This window comes from Miscanthus floridulus, chromosome 5 (assembly GCF_019320115.1).
Source record: "Miscanthus floridulus cultivar M001 chromosome 5, ASM1932011v1, whole genome shotgun sequence".
Classification (NCBI taxonomy): Eukaryota; Viridiplantae; Streptophyta; class Magnoliopsida; order Poales; family Poaceae; genus Miscanthus; species Miscanthus floridulus.
In genome coordinates this window covers 63,112,923-63,135,034 of record NC_089584.1, presented here as the reverse complement: position 1 = coordinate 63,135,034, position 22,112 = coordinate 63,112,923, and the positions used below count along the sequence as shown (strand labels likewise).

At 47.3% G+C, this 22,112-nt stretch overlaps 1 protein-coding gene across 1 annotated transcript in view; it reads right to left on the bottom strand.

Moving 5' to 3' along the window:
* LOC136454704 (uncharacterized) overlaps positions 1-22,112 on the bottom strand; it is a 36,525-nt gene that overhangs the window by 13,528 nt on the left and 885 nt on the right. The gene's annotated exons all lie outside the window — the stretch shown is intronic.

The window sequence follows — 22,112 nt, the reverse complement described above, 5'->3', positions numbered from 1 at the left end:
ACTCCTTCGGCTCGGTAGGCGAGCTGAAAGTCTTTGAGCCATATACCAGAATTCATCTCCCCGGTATATTTGGCGACGTTGATAGGCGATCGGAAGCGCTGTGGGAACAACGCTCTCTAGATGCGTCGGGCAAAGGCCCGTGGTCTCAGGCCATCTGGACTGGGACTCCAGTCATTAGGTCGGCGACCATGCCTGGGGTGTGTTTCATCGCTCCCCTTGATGGTCTGGCCAGGACCTATGCTGCCTGCTCTCACCGCCGCCCGATGGACGTCATCATCATGCCAACCTGACACCAGTTGCTGATGACACTGTGAGCATCTTAGTTCAGCCTAAGGCATTCACGCACAGGTGGTTGGTGCGGAGCGAGCGCTGGGTAAGGCCATGGCGTAGCTGCGCCCTCCTGCTCCATGCTCGGTGGTCGTAGTGGTGAGCAGATGGAGCGATTGGACTAGCGTGCCCCCATGCCCCCGGTAGGGAAAGAGGCCTCAAGTCGATGGCATGACGTGGAGCTTTTCGCCTATTGAACGGCGGTGGTCTCCACTAGCGCCCGGAGGTTTCAGTGAACCGCCTGCTCCTGTGGGTCGATAGACTCGGCAAGGCTACATAGAAGCATCACCGTCGTGGCGATGTTCTGGCCAGCCTGAGCAAACTGTGAGGGATCGTTCCCCCCATCGATGATGTTGCGCTGAAACTGGCAGACGCAACCTCAGTCGCCGCTCGACGGGTTACGCGCACGGGGCGCAACGTGGTGTGACAAGCATACCAGCACAGGTGGTGGCTGGTTCTATAGCCTTTGTCGTAGCTCCTTGCCATGGTCCTACACACAAGCGAGGGCCTCCGCACGAGGGTCTAGAGGGGTGTGGGTCAATAGAGACTCCGCTACCACCGGTGGCTGTCCCGAGGCATCCACTATAGCGCACTCCTAGGATAGAGGGGGCTAGGTGCCATGACATCGCTGATGTTGGAGCCGTTGCTCTCAACATCATCATCCATGCGGTCATGAAAAGAGGCAGGAGCATAGCCCACCATCCCTATGAATTCGGATGTAAGAGGAGGCGGCGCTAGCATCTTTTGGAGCCCCTGTGCGTACGTGTCTAAGGGGGACACAAGGCTGTAGGAGAACCGATCGCATGGCGGCCACGGTGGGGACAACGGGGTCCCTCCAGGGAATCGGCGGAAGGTATGTAATAGCAAGTAAAGAATAGTATGTACGTTACTCATAGTGGGGTTTGAGCCTAGCATAGGCTCGGAGCAAAGCGCAGGTGCCTCATTGTTGAGGTCGCCGATTGGTCTGGAGCCGTCGAACAGCGCTCCTCCTTCGATGGGCGTCGGGACAAGTGCCTCCTTGTGGAGGTGAAGCACGCCGAGCCGGTCGGCAATGAAGTCTAGGCTTTCGAAGAGGAAGGTCTAGGACGGCTCGAAGACAGGAGGAACCCACATCCCAACAGGTGGGAGCGTGGGAAAGTCCAACGAGTCATATCGCTTGAGCCGGCAGTAGATCCAATCTATCACCGTTGCGCATCACATGCGCTCGGCAATTGACCTAGGTTCGATTCGATCAATTTGATTGATCTCCATCTTACCATGACTGGATTTACATGTATCACTTAACTCGGATGGCGGAATTCCGACCGGTACGAGTAGATCATTACAAGACCAACACGGTAAAATCATGAACCATGATCAGAGACTCATCTACAACCGCGCATATCTCCATACGCACTCATCCGAACCTATAACAACGCAGTAATGGCTCCGATACCACTGTAGGGGTTATGAGGATGCTACGCTAACCCCGAAAAACAAAAATTTCAACCTCATAAACCAAGATCTACTGCTCGTTATAGATCACGGGATTACCACTAGACGCGCAGGTGCAGCGGAAGCGACTCAATGTAGTCGAACACGTCGTAGCAGTGCTGTGCAGTTGCGAGGTCGTCCGTCCCCTTCGTGCGGTTCGTCCTTGTGCTCCAGATGCAGCACCTCCGAGGTATCCACACGTATAGGGAGGAAGTGTTGCGCCTCCGGACTGCTAGGTCCACGAGGAGCAGCAAGCACGGGCGTAGGATGGGCGGCGGCGGCTGCCAAAAGGCGTGGATTACCTAGCCCCATTGCCCACCCCACATATTCATAGGCATCCCTAATGAGCTCCCGAGTTGGCGGCTCATTAGTAACCCTAAGCCTTGTCTAATTCGGATCCAATCTGAACTAGGCTTCCAGCCCCTTAAGCGTGTGACCCTATGGGTTCATGCACACATAGACATGGCCCGAGTACTCCTACTCGGCCATTAGTTGATAGCGGCCTCTAGCAAGGCATGTCAACTCCTATGTGTACGCAAAGATCATATCAAACGAACCACCACAAAACCACATACTTGTTATTCCCTTGCCTCACGATATTTGGTCCAACTCATAGGTTAACACTTAACCCAAGCACGGCCATGCATTTCTTGATCTAATCATTAGAGTGATTCAGTGATATCTCTCTCATATAGAGAGGGGCAAATTCCATTTTGATTGTCTATGTCTCATAGCATGTTTCCCGACAAACCCGAAAACCACCTTTATAACTACCCTATTACGGAGTAGCGTTTGATAGTCCCTGAGTAGGTCGTTTCACATCTTGAATACATACAACAATCTTAGGTCTAAGGACATAACGTACATGATGTGAATAGAGATAATAACGACATCTCACGTTGGGTCGGTCCAGCCCCATGTCATACATGTGCCCACATTATTAGTTTGACATCTCCATGTCCTATGACTTGTGAAACATAGTCATCAACTAATAATGTGCTGATCCATTATTCATGTGTGTCCTCACATGAACTCTGACCAAGGACAACATTAGAATAACCATTCAAGTAAAAGAGTTTCACAAACAATTCACATAATTGCTAATCGATACAGGTTGTCTATAATGGAAATTCAATGAACTCATAATATATCATGGATACAAGGCAATATAATCATCTCTATGATTATCTCTAGGGCATACTCCCAACACTACGCCCTCCCAGCCGGTCGCAAGTACGGCGGCAGCGGCGGCGATGGTGTTGGCAGTGATCCCGTTGGCGATGGTGGAGGTTGGGTTGGAGGTGACCCTTGCGACCCCTCCCCCAATAGTTGTGGTGGAAGGGAGGAGGGAGACCGGGCTCCCTGCCTCGCCCGGTGGAGGGACGCATGGCTCACCCTCCTAGTCGGAGCTATCAAGGTCAGGAGGAGACACGACCAGACCAGAGGCAGAACAACCGCTAGCAGGCTGCGAGGTCAAGGAGGTGGAGATCCCCTACCCTAGCGAGGTAGGCACCTGGGTGGAGCCACCGGCCATCCCATCGTCGCAGGAGTTGGCGGTGGTCTAGTCGTCTGCTGGGCCTTCTAGTGGGTTGGGGGCGACCTGCGAGCTAGTGTGGCCCTGCCCCGGTGACCCAAGTAAGGCATGGTTCATACTTTAGGATGAGGAGGAGGTGCAGCTTTGGGACTACTTGGGGGGAGAGGACTCACGATGGAGTCCGATCTCGCCCAAACCAGGGCGAGTCTGGAGGAGGCCTTGGAGCAGGTCAAGGTCGTCCATCAGGCGGTTACGATCGACCTGCCCCACATCATAGAGGTAAGTTTTATGCGTTCGTCCTTGACTCCTTGGTCTCTTGCTGGTTGCCTCAGCATGCTTACTTCTCATTTCATAGGGTCTGGAGGACATGTCAAGCCACAAGTCCCATTTCCTCTGGGAGGAGCATGCTCAGGTGGCCACAATGTCATGGCGGGTCACCGAGCTTGAGCACTAGCTAGAGTCCACCCACCATGAGTCTCAAGACCGAGCGGCCAAGGCGACAGAAGCGCGGGTGGCAGAACTGCTCGTGGTGGAGTGGGTGACCGCCGCTGAGCGAGGACTTGACACGGTGAAGATCCACTAGGCGGAGACCAAGGTGGTGTTCCAGAGTTCCCTAGAGGCTCTGGAGTCAGAGCGGAAGGCCCAGTTAGAGGTCGACCAGGAAGTGCTCGTGCTCTGAGGCTAGATGCTTGGGACGAAGGAGTCGAACGCTCATTTGCGTGAGCCGGTGACTCGACAGGAGGAAGGACTCTCCATCCTTGAGAACACCTGCCTCGGTATGTACCTATTCTGCTTTTGGTTGATGTCTTAGCTTTTCCTTTGCCTTGCTTCTAAGCCTGTCATCCTTCTTCCAAAGTTGGGCGGAAGGGTTAGGTCACTAGAGCGGGACCTAGAGACGGCTAAGGCGATGATTGGTTGGAATGCAGAGGCGCTGGCCAAGTCCCTTGAAGAGCTACATGCTCTCGAGGGTGAGCTCGACCAGATCTGCAACGTCGCCTAGGTCATCATCTCAGAGGTGTTCGAGTCAGCACCGAGCACCAGCATGCCCGCTATCCGACTAGCGGAGGTCCTAGATGAAGTTTGGGTGCTTATCTCTAATGGGATGTTCTATGGGACGTCAGGGGTGCTGACTTCAGTGGCGATGCACCACCCAAACCTGGACTTTGCCACCATCTACAGTGGGTACACCGACGTTTGGAGCCCGGAGGCCATCCATGCGCACGGGGAGGGCTTGCTACCACACGCACAGTTGGTGGCAGAGCAAGTCTCCACGTAATTGGTGATGGAGGCTCCCCGTGCGAGCACGGCTGAAGGCGCGCACCAGGAGGACGTTGCCTAGCCTACGGATGGAGTGGAGCCTAGGTCGAAAGCAAATGTCGTCCCACCTTTGACTGAGCCAAACGTCATCCTGTTGGAGACCGAGAGCCTTTATCTTCGCCGGTCAAGTCGGTAGCCGATGCCGCCAGTCAGCCATAGTAGTATTTAGAGTAGAAAAAGCAGTCAATATATGTAATGGATAAGTTCATGGGGGAGCCCCATGTGTAAACATTTTTGTATCCATGAATACATCAACTTTGTTTTGTGATGGAATTACTTCGTAAGGGGAAGCTTGTCCAATCCGTTCCTTATTTTCACTCTAGCACAACTTTGTTTTTTATTCTTTCTTTTTCGCACCTGCCCATTTGAACCATAGGCTGCAACCTTAAGAACCTAGGCATGGCCCACGAGGCTCAGCTGCTCGTAACCATAGGTCATGGTGGGGTGTGATCGGTTGGAATGTTTAAAGCAAAGTTATATAAGGTAATTAAAGGAACGGACTACCCTTTTGTTCGGGTAAAAAGTATTTACCAAATGATAGTAAAAAAAGAGAGGTGGTATCACACCCTCGTGGAGTCCCCAAGCGACCTAGGCCAAAAGTGTTTGGGCCGGGGTGCTTTGTAGGAGCGAACGTTGAATGAAAGAAAGTGGTAAGACTGAATTTTTAGGGGAAAGAAATGACATAACTGTTCGATGTTCCAAGTGTTGGTGAGAATGTCGCCGTTGTCGTCCTTAGTCGGTAGGTGCCTAGTCAGATCACTTCGATCACCGTATAGGGTCCTTCCCAAGGTGGAGAGAGTTTGTGTTTCTCCTTGGTTGATTGGGTCCTTTGAAGCACAAGGTCTCTAACCTTGAGGATCATTCCTCTGATTTTCCTCTCATGGTACCTGTGGAGAGTCTGCTAGTAGCGAGCAGAGCGGATGATGGTCGTCTCATGGGCCTCCTCGAGCAGGTCGACTGTATCTTGCTGAGCCTCCATGGCTTGGTCATGGTCGAAGGCCTTCACTCTTAGGGTGCCGTGGTCAAGGTCGAAGGGCAGCACTGCTTTAGCTCCATAGGCTAGGAAGAAGGGTGTGAACCCTATGGATCAGTTTGGGGTCATTCTCAGGCTCTAGAGGATTGCTGAGACCTCTGCAACCCATCGCCTGGCGTACTTGTTGAGTCAGTCAAAGATGTGTGGCTTAAGTCCTTGGAGGATCATACCATTAGCACGCTCGACCTGGCCGTTAGTATGTGGATGTCCGACCAAGGCCTGGTCGATCCTGATGCTGTATCCATCACTAAAGTCTAGGAACTTCTTCCCAATGAAGTTAGGTTCGTGGTTAGTGATGATACAGTTAGGAACGCCAAACTGGTAGATGATGTCGAGGAAGAACTTGACTGCCTCTTCCAAGCAGATGTTGGTGATGGGCTTGGCCTCTATCCACTTGGTGAATTTGTTGACCACTACGAGTAGGTGAGTGAGGCCGCCTGGGCCCTTATTGAGGGGTCCTACCATGTCAAGGCCCCAGACCAAAAATGGCCAGGTGATGGGGAAGGTTTGAAGCTCCTGTGCCAAGCATAGAACCGTCATCCCTCACACCTTTGGACGACCTCCTCTGCATCTCGTAGTGCGGTGGGCTAGTAAAAACCTTGGTGAAAGGCTTTTCTGACCAGCGAGCTCGGGGCCACGTGATGTCCTTAGATTTTGGCATGGACCTCGAGGAGGAGTTGTTTGCCTTGGTCGGTGGGGACGCACTTCATGAGCACTCCTGATGGACTTCGTTTGTAAAGTTGGTTACCGAATGTGACGAACATCTTGGCGTGTTGAGCAATCCATCGTGCTTCAGCCCTTTTAGGTGGGAGAACCTCCTCAAGGAGGTAGGTGAGTAGCGGTGCTCGCTAGTCGGCTTGATCGAGTGCTATCACAGCAACGTCGGTGGGCGTCGTCGTCATGGGGGGCACCGGGGTTGGAGCCCCTGAGCACCGGGTTGGCATCGAGGTGTGTCTGGATCGGACTTCTAGGATGTGGGTAGATGATTTGTGAAGGTCATTGATGAAGACCCCTTCTGGAGATAGAACACGCCTGGCAGCCAATTTTGTGAGAAAATCGGTGGCATCGTTGTCCTTTTGGGGGACATGGTGTAGCTCGATCCCCTAGAATTTGTCCTCGAGCTTGCGCACCTCCTGGTAGTATGCTGTCATGAGGGGGCTTTTGCAAGAGGACTCCTTCATGACCTAGTCGATGACCATTTCCGAGTTATTGTAGACGAAAAGCTGCGTAGCGCCGAGCTCGATGGTGATTTGTAGTCCATTGATGAGGGCCTCGTATTCTGCAGCGTTGTTTGAGGCCAAAAAGTGGAGGCGGATTATGTAGCGGAGCCTACTCCCATTCGGGGAGATCAAAACCACTCCAGCCCCCGAGCTGGGCGCCATTATGGACCCATCGAAGTACATCGTCTAGTACTCATGGATGACATCTGGGGTTGGGAGCTGGACCTCCATCCATTTGGCGATAAAGTCCACAAGAGTCTGAGACTTAATAGCGGTACGGGGGATATACCTAATGTCGTGGCCCATTAGCTCGAGTGCCCACTTGGAGATTCATCCTGCGGCATCACGGTTGCGGATGATGTCTCCGAGCGAGTATGAAGTGACGACCGAGACTTTGTGGTCGGTGAAGTAGTGCAGGAGCTTCCGGGTCACCATCAGCACGGCATATAGGAGTTTTTGCACCTAGGGGTACTAGACCTTGGGGTCAGTGAGTACCTCCCTGATGAAGTATATGGGTCGTTGGACCTTAAGGTGGTGTCCTAGCTCCTCCCTTTCGACGACTAGGGCGGTGCTCACCACGTGGTTGCTTGCCATGATTTAGAGGAGGAGGGGTTCTCCCTGTTCGGGAGCGATGAGGATTGGGGCCGACGTCAGTGATGCTTTGAGGCTCCCTAGAGCCTACTATGCTTCATTAGTCTACACGAAAGCATCCGTCTTTTTGAGAAGCTTGTACAAAGGCATTCCCCGTTCGCTAAGCTGGGAGATGAATCGGCTCAGGGTGGCCAAATAGCTGGTGAGCCTCTATATGCCCTTGACGTTGCATATAGAGCCCATGTTGGAGATGGCCATGATTTTTTTAGGGTTGGTCTCGATGCCGCATTTGGACACGATATATCCAAGTAGCTTCCCCTTTGGAACCTCGAAAACACATTTTTCGGGATTCAATTTGATGTTGAACCTTTGGAGGTTCATGAATGTTGCGGCCAAGTTTGCGATCAGGTCACAAGCTTGAGTCGTTTTGACCACTATGTCATCAACATAGATGGCGATTGTTGGTTTTGGTCACTCAACTTTGTTAGGCTGATCGAGCGGGGCGATTTGATCGGTGAAGCATTGCTGCATGCACCATTGACAGGTGGCGCCAGCGTTCTTCAGACCAAAAGGCATGGTTACGTAATTGTATGAACCATACAGAGTGATGAATGAAGTCGCGAGCTGGTTAGACTCTTTCATTGTGATCTGGTGATAGCCTGAGTAGGCAGCCAGAAAGGAGAGGATTTCGTATCCTGAGGTGGAGTCGACTATCTAGCCTATGCATGGTAAAGGAAAATGGTCCTTCGAACATGCCTTATTGAGGCTAGTATAATCAACACACATTCTCCATTTCCTGGTCTTCTTTTTAACAAGAACAGGATTGGCGAGCCAGTCAGAGTGGTATACCTCTTTGAATAAATCCGGCTGCCAGGAGTTTGGCAACCTCCTCACCTATGGCCCTACTGCCTCTTGTCGTCAAAGCAACGCAGGCGTTGCTTGGCGGGCTTTGAGCCCGAGATGAGGCATAATGCATGCTTGGTGACCTCTCGTGGTATGTCTAGCATGTCAGAAGGTTTCCATGCAAAGATGTCACGGTTGGCGCATAGAAAGTCGGTGAGCTCACAATCCTATTTGGCCAGGAGCTGGGTCCTCGATCCTGCACCATCTTGGTTGGGTCGGTGGGGTCGATCCCCACTACCTTGGTCTCCTCGAGTGGGCGGAAAGGCAGTCGAGGAGGTTGGCTTGTTGTAGTTCGAAACTACTGGGGTCAACAACTCCCCTAGCCGAGGGAGCTCGGATGAGTTGATGACGGTAGTGGCAAGCTCAAAATGCTCACGGTCACACGTGTAGGCGTGCAAAAAGGTGCTACCCATAGTGATGATGCCGTTCGGTCCTGGCATCTTCAACTTGAGGTAGGTGTAGTTAGGGATCGCTATGAACTTGGCATAGCATGGCCGCCCCAAGATGGCGTGGTAGGACCCTAGGAAGTCCACCACTTCGAAGGTGAGGACCTCCTAGCAAAAGTTGGCTCGATTGCCAAACATGACAGGTAGGTCGATCTGCCCAAGTGGGTACGCTTGCGTCCCTGGGAACATGCCGTGGAAGGGAGAGCTCACTAGGCAGAGCTTTGTCCGGGGGATGCACATGGCGTCGAGGGTGTCGATGTAGAGGATGTCGAGGCCACTGCCTCTGTCCATCAACACCTTGGTGAGGCGCTTCTTGCAGACGATGGGGTCGATGATGAGTAGGGTAGTGACCTAGTCTAGTGACGTGGTAAGGATGGTCCCCTCTGATCAAAAGTGATCGAAGATTCTAACCAGCGAAGGAAGGAGGGGATGGCCATTTCGGCGATGCATGCCTCTCTGTAGCGCACTTTGTGCTGGCACTTGGAGCAAATGGCATCGGATCCCCCAAAGATCATGATGCATTCGTCAGAGTTAGGAAAACCATCCCCATCATTGCCCACCACTGCCCTTCTTTCTTGGCTGCTGCCTCCTTGCCCTTTCCTTCTTTTGGCCACCTGTCCTGTCGTAGGAAGCACTTGAGGAGCTCATAGTCCTTGTAGAGGCTGCTTGATGGGGTAAGCAGTGGTTGGTGCATAGGCTATCCATGATCTTGTCGAAGTGGTCAGGCTAGCCCTACTAGGGATGCTTGCTCGCAGCGATCAGCCACTGGCGACCAACGTCAGAGTTGGCTAGTCGGCGCTGATCCTTCTTGTTCTTTTTGCCCCTCTGCTGTGGAGGGGCCCTAGTCTTGGTCCTCGCGCTTGGCCTTGCCCTTGTTCTAGACTCCATTGAAGACCGCTCTGACCGCCTCCTCGCCGGAGGCATGGTTCGTGGCGACATCAAGCAGGTCACGGGTGGTACAGGGCTTTAGGCAGCCAAGCTTGTGGATCAGCGACTCGCAGGTTGTCCCAAAGAGGAATGCGATGATGATGTCTGTGTCGATGACATCAGGAAGGGAGTTGCATCATTTTGAGAACCTATGGATGTAATCCCATAGGGACTCATTAGGCTCCTGTTGGCAGCTCTTGAGGTCCTAGGAATTCCTCGGGCGGACATACGTCCCCTAGAAGTTCCCAACGAAGACCCTCTTGAGGTCCGCCCAATCGCGGATGCTGTCAGGCGGGAGGAATTCGAGCCATGCTCGAACATGCTCCCCCACGCAGATGGGGAGGTGCTAAATGATGAAGTGGTCATCATTCACTCCTTCGGCTCGGTAGGCGAGCTGAAAGTCTTTGAGCCATATACCAGAATTCGTCTCCCCAGTATATTTGGCGACGTTGGTAGGCGATCGGAAGCCCTATGGGAACAATGCTCTCTGGATGCATCGGGCAAAGGCCTATGGTCTCGGGCCATCTAGGCTAGGACTCTAGTCATTAGGTTGGTGACCATGCCTAGGGTGTGTTTCACCGTTCCCCTCGATGGTCCGGCCAGGACCTGTGCCACCTGCTCTCACCGTCCGCCCGATGGATGTCATCATCATGCCAACCTGACACCGGTTGCTGATGACACTGCAAGTGTCTTGATTCGGCCCGAGGCATTCATGCATAGGTGGCTGGTGCGGAGCGAGCACCAGGTAAGGCCATGGCGTAGCTATGCCCTCCTCTTCCATGCTCGGTGGTCGTAGTGGTGAGCAGATGGAGCAGTTGGACTAGCGCGCCCCCATTCCCTCAGTAGGGAAAGAGGCCTCAAGTCGGTGGCATGACGTGGAGCTTTCCACCTATTGAACGGCGGTGGTCTCCACTAGCGCCCGGAGGTTTAGTGGACCGCCTGTTCCTATGGGTCGACAGGCTCGGGAAGGCCTACATAGAAGCATCGCTGTCGCTGGTGATGTTCTGGCTAGCCTGAGCGAACTGTGAGGGGATCAGTTCCCCGCAGGTCGATGATGTTGCGCTGAACCTGGCAGGACGGCAACCTCAGTCGCCAGCTCGATGGGTTACGTGCATAGGGGCGCAACGTGGTGTGCCGAGCAGTACCAGCACAGGTGGTGGCTGGTTCTATAGCCTTTGTCAGTAGCTCCTTGCCATGGCTCCTATGCACACAAGCGAGGGCCTCCGCACGAGGGTCTAGAGGGGTGTGGGTCTAATAGAGACTCCTGCTACCACCGGTGGCTATCCCGAGGCATCCACCTATAGCATACTCCTAGGATAGAGGGTGGCTAGGTGCCATGACATCAGCTGATGTTGGAGCCGTTGCTCTCAACATCATCATCCATGTGGTCATGAAAAGAGGCAGGAGCATAGCCCACCATCCCTATGAATTCGGATGTAAGAGGAGGCGGCGCTAGCATCTTTTGGAGCCCCTGTGCGTACGTGTCTAAGGGGGACACAAGGCTGTAGGAGAACCGATCGCATGGCGGCCACGGTGGGGACAACGGGGTCCCTCCAGGGAATCGGCGGAAGGTATGTAATAGCAAGTAAAGAATAGTATGTACGTTACTCATAGTGGGGTTTGAGCCTAGCATAGGCTCGGAGCAAAGCGCAGGTGCCTCATTGTTGAGGTCGCCGATTGGTCTGGAGCCGTCGAACAGCGCTCCTCCTTCGATGGGCGTCGGGACAAGTGCCTCCTTGTGGAGGTGAAGCACGCCGAGCCGGTCGGCAATGAAGTCTAGGCTTTCGAAGAGGAAGGTCTAGGACGGCTCGAAGACAGGAGGAACCCACATCCCAACAGGTGGGAGCGTGGGAAAGTCCAACGAGTCATATCGCTTGAGCCCGCCATGCTGAAGACAGTGGAACGAGTCATATCCAATGACCAAAGGTGTGAACGTACGGCGTCTTCCCCATGGACGGCGCCAACTATCGATGCAAAAAGTGACCAACACGTAAAGATTTGTAGTTTTGTCCGTACGTTGTGATTGGATATGGCCTAGCACTCAATGACACAAGGTTTATACTAGTTCAGGCAACATGCCCTACGTCTAGGTTGAGTCGGTCGGTGACTTTATTCCTGAGCCTAGGTGCTCAAAGTTTGTTGTGGGGTTACAAACTGAGAAGAAGTAAGATGGGGGTATCAGAGGTCCGGTTGGACTCCAGAACCGAAGGGCCAAGAGTGATGGGAGCTCCGACGTGCGCTATGTGTTTGAACATATGCTCTGTTTGGCTTTAGAGTTCTAGAGCCAAGCAGAGAGAATCAGAGTGATCCGTCTGTTGTTTGTTAGGATCGTTTGAATCATCGTTTGAATCCTTTTGGAGAGAGCGCATCCCCTTTTATAGATGAAGGGGATGACTTTACAAGAGAGAGTGTGAGAGGAGTGTGTGTGCTACCTAGTCTTGTTGCCGACACCCTTGGGTACAAGGTGGTTTGTCGGTGCCCACAATATTGTTGATGACTGGATGCATGTGGTTGGTTCCACTGCGTTCTTCTGGTATGGCAAATGTCGGTGCCTACCATACTATAGGATAAATGTCGGCGCCCATAACACTATTTGTATTCTGACATGTCTGGAAGGTTGCAGAGCACCCTTTTGTCATGACCTAACAGTACTATCCTGCAGGTGTGTAGGGTATGATCCTTAGTATTGCAGTTGACTTGAGAGCCCTGCCTTACTTGCTCCGCCTGATTCTTTGGGTTCTTACCGAGCAAGCGTCCCCATTCGGTCATTTCCCAGTCGGCTTCAACCGCGCTGGTCAGAGAAGAGTTATAAGCAGAGGTTCGGTGTACTCCCGGTTAGAGAGTCAGGTCAGAGTCAGGAGCAAGCGTCGTGCTCTCCTTGGCTAGGCCTTCTAGTCGGAGAGGTAGGTGGAGTAAGAAGCAAGCGCCGTTCCTCCTTGGCTAGGCCTTCTAGCCAAAGAGGTGGGCTAGAGTCAGAAGCGAGCGTTGTCCTCTCCTTGGCTAGGCCTTCTGATCAGAGAGGCGGGCCAGAGTCAGAAGCGAGCGTCGTTCCACCTTGGCCAGGCCGTTTGGTCGGAGAGACGGGCCGGAGTTGGAAGCGAGCGCCATTCCTCCTTGGCTAGGCCTTCCGGTCGGAGACTAGATCGCCCTTCTGGCCTATCGTTAGGTTTTTGGGTCGGCCTAGGAGTTGTTCATCGTTCGCAACATCGTCTGTTGGGCTGAGCTTTTGCTAGGAAGCAGGTCCACGAGGGACCCTAGGTTTATGAACTGAATAGATGTGTTTGATACATTCAAGACATTCATCAAAAGAATACACAATGAATTTGAAACAACTATCAAGAAAGTAAGAAGTGACAATGATAGTGAATTCAAGAATACTAGAATTGATGAGTTGTGTGATGAGTTTGACATTAGACATCAATTCTCAGCCAAGTATACTCCACAATCAAATGATCTTGTTGAGAGGAAGAATAGAACTTTGATTGACATGGCAAGATCAATGTTGAGTGAATATAATATTAATCATTCATTTTGGGACCAAAGCAATCAACATGGCTTGCTTACTATAGCAACTGACTCTATTGTCATCTAATGTTGGAGAAGACACCATATGAGCTCTTGAATGGAAGAAAGCCCAATATTGCATATTTTTGGGTTTTTTGTTGCAAATGCTACATTTTGAAGAAATGCACTAGATTGAGCAAGTTTGATAAAAAATGTGATGAAGATTTCCTTGCTTGGTTACTCCACTACTAGCAAGGCTTATAGAGTTTGGAACTTGGCTAGTGGTACTCTTGAGGAGGTGCATGATGTTAAATTTGATGAAACAAATGATTCCCAAGAGAAAGATGAGAATCTTGATGATGTGAGAGGCACTCAATTAGTCAATGCAATGAAGAAGATGGATATTGGTGATATAAGGCCTAGAGAGGTGATTGATATTGAAGATGACAAGAATCAAGTGCTCTCTAATTCAAATGTGCAAGATAGTGGTTCTCATGATCAAAATCAAACTAGTACAAGTGGTGCTCAAGTGCAAGATCAACAACAAGTGGCTAGTTCATCATCTCACCCAAATGACCAACCAAGTGCAAGCAATCAAGTTCAAGTACTTCAACCAACAAATGTTGTAAGAGATCACCCTATTGGACTCTATAATTGGTGATATTTCTAGAGATGTGCAAACTAGATCAAGATTGGCATCATTTTGTGAGCATTTCTCATTTATGTCATCCATTGAACCAAAGAAGATAGATGAAGCATTGAAGGATGTTGATTGGGTCAATGCCATGCATGAAGAGCTAAACAACTTTACAAAAAATCAAGTATGGAAGTTAGTTAAAAGGCCAAAGGGACACAATGTGATTGGAACTAAATGGATCTTTCGCAACAAGCACGATCAAGATAAGATAGTAGTAAGGAACAAAGCAAGATTGGTAGCTCAAGGTTACACTCAAGTAGAGGGTCTTGACTTTGGTGAAACATATGCCCCGGTTGAAAGATTGGAAGCAATTAGGATGTTATTAGCCTATGATTATACCCACAACATCAAGATATATCAAATGGATGTGAAAAGTGCATTTATCAATGGCTACATCAATGAAGAGGTCTATGTTGAACAACCACCCGATTTTGAAGATGACAAGAAGCCCAACTATGTTTACATGTTGAAGAAGGCATTGTATGGCTTGAAGCAAGCACCTAGAGCATGGTATAAGAGGTTGAGGGATTTCCTACTCTCTAAAGGATTCAAGATGGGCAAGGTTGACACCACTCTCTTCACCAAGAAAATAGGCAATGACTTGTTTGTGTTGCAAATATATGTTGATGACATTATCTTTGGATCAACCAATCAAGATTTTTAACAAGAGTTTGGAAATATGGTGGCAAATGAATTTGAGATGTCCATGATTGGAGGCTTAGTTACTTCCTTGGTCTTCAAATCAAGCAAATGAAGAATGGCACATTTGTGAGTCAAGGCAAGTACATCAAAGACATGCTCAAGAAGTTTGGAATGGATGCTGCAAAGGCTATTAGTACACCTATGGGGACTAATGGAAACTTGGATAGTGATGCTAGTGGCAATATGGTGGATCAAAAGATGTATCGGTCTATGATTGGAAGCCTACTCTATGTGACCGCATCAAGGCCAGATGTGATGTTTAGTGTATGCATGTGTGCAAGATTTCAAGCATCACCAAGAGAAAGTCATTTGAAGGCAACAAAGAGAATATTGAGGTACTTGAAGCATACACATAATGTTGGATTATGGTATCCCAAAGGAGCAGTATTTGAGTTGATTGGTTATTCAAACTCCGATTATACGGGATGCAAAGTTTAGAGAAAGAGCACATCAGGCACATGTTAATTATTGGGAAGATCACTTGTGTCTTGGTCATCAAAGAAGCAAAATAGTATAGCACTTTCAACCGTCGAAGAGTACATTTCGGCCAGTAGTTGTTGTGCTCAATTACTTTGGATGAAGGCTACTTTGAATGATTTTGGAATCTAGTTCAAACAAGTGCCATTGCTATGTGACAATGAGAGTGCCGTGAAGCTCATGAACAATCCAGGTTCAACATTCAAGAACAAAGCACATAGATGTCCACCATCATTTCATAAGAGATCACCAACAAAAGGGGGACAGTTGTATTGAGAGTGTGGGCACCGATGATCAACTTGTTGATATTTTCACCATGCCACTTGATGAGAAGAGGTTTTGCAAGCTAAGGAATGAATTGAACATACTTGATTTCTCAAATATGTGTTGATGCACCCCACTTATATGACATGCCTCTCCCTCGATAAAAACAAGGTAAATTGATTGACATGTCATTCATCTTTTGCTAAGGACTTGTTTAGTGCATCTAGTCATTCATCATGCTTTATAGGCTCATTCATGAAAATCAAATAAATTTGATGCTTGTATGGTACCACTATTGCCTCTATGTTTGAAATGATCTAGTGGTAGCATATGACATGTCTGTGGGCTTGTGAACCTAGTGTTTAGTCTAGAATATGAGCTATAAGTGTTTAACTCAACATGGTCAAGATAACCCTTGAAACAAGGTGTGAAGAAGCTTGTCCTTGGATCAAATGGAGTTAAATATCTTTTGCAAATACTCTTTGGAAAAATGATCCTCACATAACATGGTTTCACATAACCTACCAAAAATTTTGAGCTCACCTTTTGTGGTCATCGATGACAAAGGGGGAGAGAAATTCCCAAAGATAGTGCAAAAAGGGGGAGAAGAATAACAGAGATAAAAGTGATAGGTGAAAGGAAGGGGATCAATTAAAATTTGAAGCACACAAGTAGGGGGAGCAAGCTCATAAACTTGTTTGTTGCATTTGGATGTGCATTACATATGTTTGCTTGCATGACACAAGTTTTTAAATTCCCTATCCATGCTTGTGTGGTGTATGCTAGTTGTAGGTTTGAATGATGAAATAAAAAACTAGCATGCATAGGATAACTAGACACTTGAATTGCTTTCACAAGTGGTTCTAGAACCTTGCTTATAATGTTGATCTCACAAGTTATCTAGTTTGTCTTTGTATTTCAAGTGGTATCTAGCAAATCATGGTGCTAAGGATGGTGTTCAAATGCAACTCCAATTGGTATCACGCTTCAAAGGTCCATTCTTTATACCTTAGCATCATTTGGTAGACATTACTCTCCCACAATTTCCATCTATGCATATGTGCAAGCTTTCAAATCTAAACTCTTAGCATATATGCAGGGGGAGCCAATGCTACCAATTCGGGTTTATGAAACTTGTCCATATCCTTTACACATGGTAAAATGCTTGGGCAAGCAACATGAATCAAAAAAGATTTCATTGAATATCTTTGTGAAATGGTTGTCATCAATTACCAAAAAGGGGGAGATTGAAAGCCCTAGTTTGGTTTTGGATAATTGATGAAACCTAGTGTACTAACCCTTGTTATATAGTGTAGTGATTGAAATAGGGTCGTACACACCAAGTGATGGAGCTAGATGATGGTCATGGTGATGGAGGTGGCCAAAAGAGATGATCAAGTGCTCCAACTTTGAAAAAGAAGAAAGAGAAAAATAAAAACCAAGTGTTGATCAAGGCAAAGGTATCAAATAGGTTTTTGTGTTGGCACTCAAGACACCATAGAGGGTGTGAGTGTATTTAGGATCAATAGCCGTACTATAAAGAGGGGAAATCATTGGCTAAACGGTTATCGAGTGCCACTAGGTCAAGTAATTCTTGCATATGCATTTAGGGACCTAGTGTGCTAACAATTAACTCCTTGAAAATAATTGTGAAAATGCTAACACACATTCACATGGTGGTGTACAATTGGTGGTGTTGGCACATTTGCAAAGGTGTTAATAATGGAGAAGAAATATGTGCTAAAGTCAATGGAGGAGAGCACACTTGTATTGCAAAAGAGAGTGCGAGCCTTGTGTGCGCTCGGCTTCACTTTCATTGCATGCATTTTGAGAAGGGTAAAAATAGACAAGCATTGCATGCACTCTATGCTAAAGAGAGGGAGTATGGGGTTGTATGCTTGCTTTGTTGATCTAGTGAATAGACGCACCGTGTGAAGTGAAAGAAACGAGTGAACGAGGTGACCAAACGCTGGGTCCGGGATGACTGGATGCATCTGGTCAAGTGACCCAAGACGAAGGCAGCTGGCTGCATGCGACCGGATGCTGGCTCAGCTAGGCGAATGGATGCGCGCCTAACACTATTCATGGGTCGGCACAGAGGTGGCGTTGTGATCGGACGGAGGGGTGAGTCCGGTCACCAAGGACCGGACGCGTCTGGTCGTGAAAAACTGGCTCGGGATGCTCTCTGCATGAAATTGGCCTCGACCGGACTCTACATGGTGGGGAGTCACATCATCTGGAGTGGCGCGATCGATCAGGTGTGTGAGCGCGCCAACGGCTATTTTTAAACGGTCATGACACATGGCGGCATCACATGTGACCGGACTTATGCGACCGGACGCGTCCAGTCTCTGCACATGTGCGTTTGGTCAGTATGTAGTGGCTCCTCCACTTGACGCTACCGGCTCTGTTTCGAGGAGGCGCCTATTTAAGGGGTTTGGCCAGCCTTGTGCTCTCTCTCTTGGTACTTTGTCATTCTTGACATCCTTGTGAGCCTAAGCAAACACTTCTCACTCGTCTCCATCATTGATTCATCATCATAGTGAGATTGGGAATGATTCCTAGTGGATTTGCTTGAGTGATTGCATCTAGTGGCACTTGGGGATCGTTCTGGCTATGGAATTCTTATTATTCTTGGTGGTTGCCACCACCTAGATGGCTTGGAGTAGCGGAGGAGCATTGACATGAGTCAGTGATTGTTCGTGGACATCTCTCGGTGATTATGAGGGATCTTGTGCATTTCCCGCCGAAAGGTAACTCTAGTGGATTGCTCGTGTCATTGAGTTACCTCACTTGTGGATAGGTTTTTGCGACGCCAAGTGTTGGCTAGGTGTGTGATACCTATTAGCCACCGAACCATCAAGTGTTGATCGAAATAATGGGGACTAGCGTGCCGGCAAGCACGTGAACCTCGGGAGAAAAATCTTGGTGACCATTGTGTTTGGAATTCTCTCGGTGATTTAATTGGTATTCATATTGTGATTGGTTCATTCCTCGACACGGCGATATAATCACCCTACTTCTCCCTTACATTCTTTACAAACTAGTTGTGTAGCAAGCTCTTTAGTGTAGCTAGTTTTGAGGGCAAAATATTAGTGCAAACCACATCTTCGGTGCAATCCATGAAAACCACATTAAAACCATACTTAAGAGTTTAAAAAATTTTAAAAATGTGCACACCAATAATGCATCTGTAGGTGTGCATTTTCACAAAATTTAAGATTCAAACTCATTTTGCAAAAAATTCATATGAAAGTAACAAATTTCATCGGCATATGCACTAGAGGACAAAATTCCACCTCTAGTGCATATTTCACATTGCACCGAAGATGTGGTTTGCACTGAATATTTTGCCAGTTTTGAGAGCTTGCTTGCTAGTTTAGTTTCACCTAGTAGAGCTCTTTAGTGTAGCTAGTTTGAGAGCTCTTAGTGAGTAGTGACTTAGCCTCTTGTGTGCCTTGTGATCACAGCAACTAGAATTGTTTTTAGTGTACTAACAACTTGCTCTAGTGATTTTGTAGAGAACTTTTATAAGCTATTCACCCCACTCTCGCCATTTTATGACCTTTTTGTGGGAAATGTTGATTTGGGTGAAGAAAATATTATGGGAAACCATGGTCCGGTTGATTGTTGACATTTCTTAGCATCACTCTTTACTAAGTTGTCATCCCTAGCATGATGCCAAAAATACATTGTTGATAATTATTGAGAACACTTATAAATTTATATATATACTAAGTAATTCGCAAGCGCACAGATAATGTACCATTGTAGCATTTCACTCGGGAGTATACCAAGTATCGTTATTTATATTTTATCCACAAGGAGGAGCTATGGAGTTGTGTTGGCATAACGATATTGACAAATATATATACTTATGATAAAATCACTCTCATGCTATGGCAGGAGTATGTCAAGGGATAAATAAATGATAAGTGTAAGGTAATAATGGTATTCTAGATATAGAAATAGAGACTCATAAAGTGTAGTACGGCTAAGCAGAAGATTCGTTAAGAGTAGAAGATTTCTAAGTCATTCCTTATTTACTAAGTCTTTTGTACACCCTAATATATACACTCCCATCTATAGTATAACTAACTTTGGATCTATGCATAAGGAACATTACTAAGGAAGATCAAGAACAGAGCTTGTCTCCCTTCGCAACCGCGTTCTACTTGCTCTACAAATGGAGAGTGGACTACAAAGGACTCAATGGGAGTGTCACATCCGTGATCTACCACATGACCCAAAGTGCAAAATGCATTCGCAAGCAAACAATATCTAAGCATCATGCTTACATAATGTTGACCACTTAACTCACTCGAGTACTGAGCTAAGGGCTTTGCGAACATATGCATAAATTCATCATCAATCGTAACTATATCAAGCATATAACTAGGGCAGACTAGGAACATAAAAAATAGCAACATAATATTGAAGTAGCACAAAGACATAAAATAAGAGATACAATGGCTATACCAGTCTCCAGACGGCAGATCCGGAATCCTGAGCAATAGCACACTCTCTACTCGAACCTTGCTAGCTAGCCTATACTAGAAACTTAAAGAATTGGAGCTCTATTCTCTTCTCTCTAAAAACCCTAATTTCTGGTCTAAACTTGACTTATGGCAGCGCGCTCTGGAGGGGGGCAGGGGCTGATTATATAGGCCGGAGCGTCCAACGTGAGCCCTTGGATCAAACCAACTTAAAACGACATATATGTAATCCTTAAGGCGATGGAGAACTGACGTACGAAGGAGGGACTGCCAGGTGGGCCCAAGGGGCCGGGCGGCCCCACCTGTCACCCTCTCATCCTCTGCTTCGGTGACGTGGCTTTTGGAGTCCTCTAGAACCTTCTGGAGTTGGTTTCGCCGTGGATAAGTGCGATTTAATTTGACGTTTTGATCTCCCTTAATGGTTTTCTGAAATAACACTGCTGAAAACACAGATTCATCAAAACTCGTGAAAATTGTCAGTTCAAACCCCTAAGTCTATGTTGGTGATCATTTTCATGCATTATTTCAAGTTATATTGAAGTTTATAATGTATGATAACTACCATCAACATTGATGCAATGGACTGGATTGATTGTCATACCACACTTGTTTGTAACTTGTTTGCCGAACAAGTTAGAAAAGAAAATGGGCCGAACACTCATTTGAACAATGTAGGCTTTACTGAGGTGTCTGCCACCAGAACAATGATGAATAAAACTCTTTAAAATGGAATGAACTGGTTAATACGTTAGCATTTGTGCAGCTTGATGACCAGTCTAACTCTTTAAAATGAGATCTTATAAAGAAAGAAGTGTTTACAGTACAATCTTTATATGTATTTTTAGTAAATCAAAATGCAATGCATCTTAACAAGTTTTTATGGAAGCTAAAGTTACCTCTTAAATTAAGATTTTTTCTTAGTTTTTACTAAAGGTTGTTATCTTAATGAAAGACAATCTTCTAAAGCGAAATTAGAAAGGAGATGGTAATTGTTGTTTTTTAACAAGGAAACTATACAACACTAGTTTTTTTATTGTCATGTTTGCAAGATTTGTTTGGAGGATTGTTTAGGTTGCATTTGGTTTGCAAACTCTAAAGGACATTACATTTTTGCGGTCTTGGGATCAACAAGTACATACTAATTTGCTTTCCCTAATTTGGAAGGGAGCAATGGCTATTTGTTGGTCTATTTGGTTGGCCAGAAATGACACGGTGTTTGATAAAAAAAAAAGACTATTTCCTACTTACAGGTAATCTTCACAGCCACCTATTGACACATTCCTAGTCCATTCTTCATAAGGATCACAACTAAAACAATACTGAAGAAAGCTTGTCGTTTGCTAGAGCATGTGACAATTGAGATCTTCGTAAAGAATGGGTGGTTGTCTTCTAATAGACTTAATGCTTAGTATGTCATCGAGTTTGAGTTTTTGTGAGTTGCTAATCAGCTGGAGGCTGGATCTATAATAATGAATGGTTGGATGCAAAACTCTTACAGAGCCAGAATATTTCTTTCTAATAAAAGATTTAATCAAGGTTTTACATCATGTAGCCGGTAAGACCGAATATTCATAAATCCAAATTACTATTATAAAATAATTCATTTCACATCTAAAATTTAAAGGATCTAAGTCTGTGTTTGGTTCAACTTTTTAAACCCTTATTTTGGTTTTCAGCTTCTGCTATTTCAAATGGATGAAAATATAGAGACGTTTTATACCTGTTTTATTAAGGGAGATAAAAGAGAGAGGTATGTTTCATAGTTGTTAATTTCAATTAAATAGTTATAACTTTTTTTAGTCATGTAGCTCATAGTAGTTTTTCCATAGCCCAAAGTTTACATCAATTTTTCCACATCTCATAGTTGAATCAATTGGACCGTAAATCCACTGAATGAGTGCTTTTGATTTTTGAAACGTATTTATGATAGTCTAAATCCATTCTCACGTCTATGTATAAAACACGATATGTGTGCGATTATGATTAGTATAATATGACGGATTAGGCGATTACTATGTAGAAACCACATGCCAAGGACGATTCCACGGGGACACGCGGGAAGGACATCCACTACTACACAAATGATTTTGCGCAACAACCCACCCCCCCCCCCCCCCCCCGGAGGCCACCGAGGCGGGCACCTATTTTTGCCCGTCACGGTAAATGCCACGGTTTACCTAGGTGGGCATTTTTTATTTACC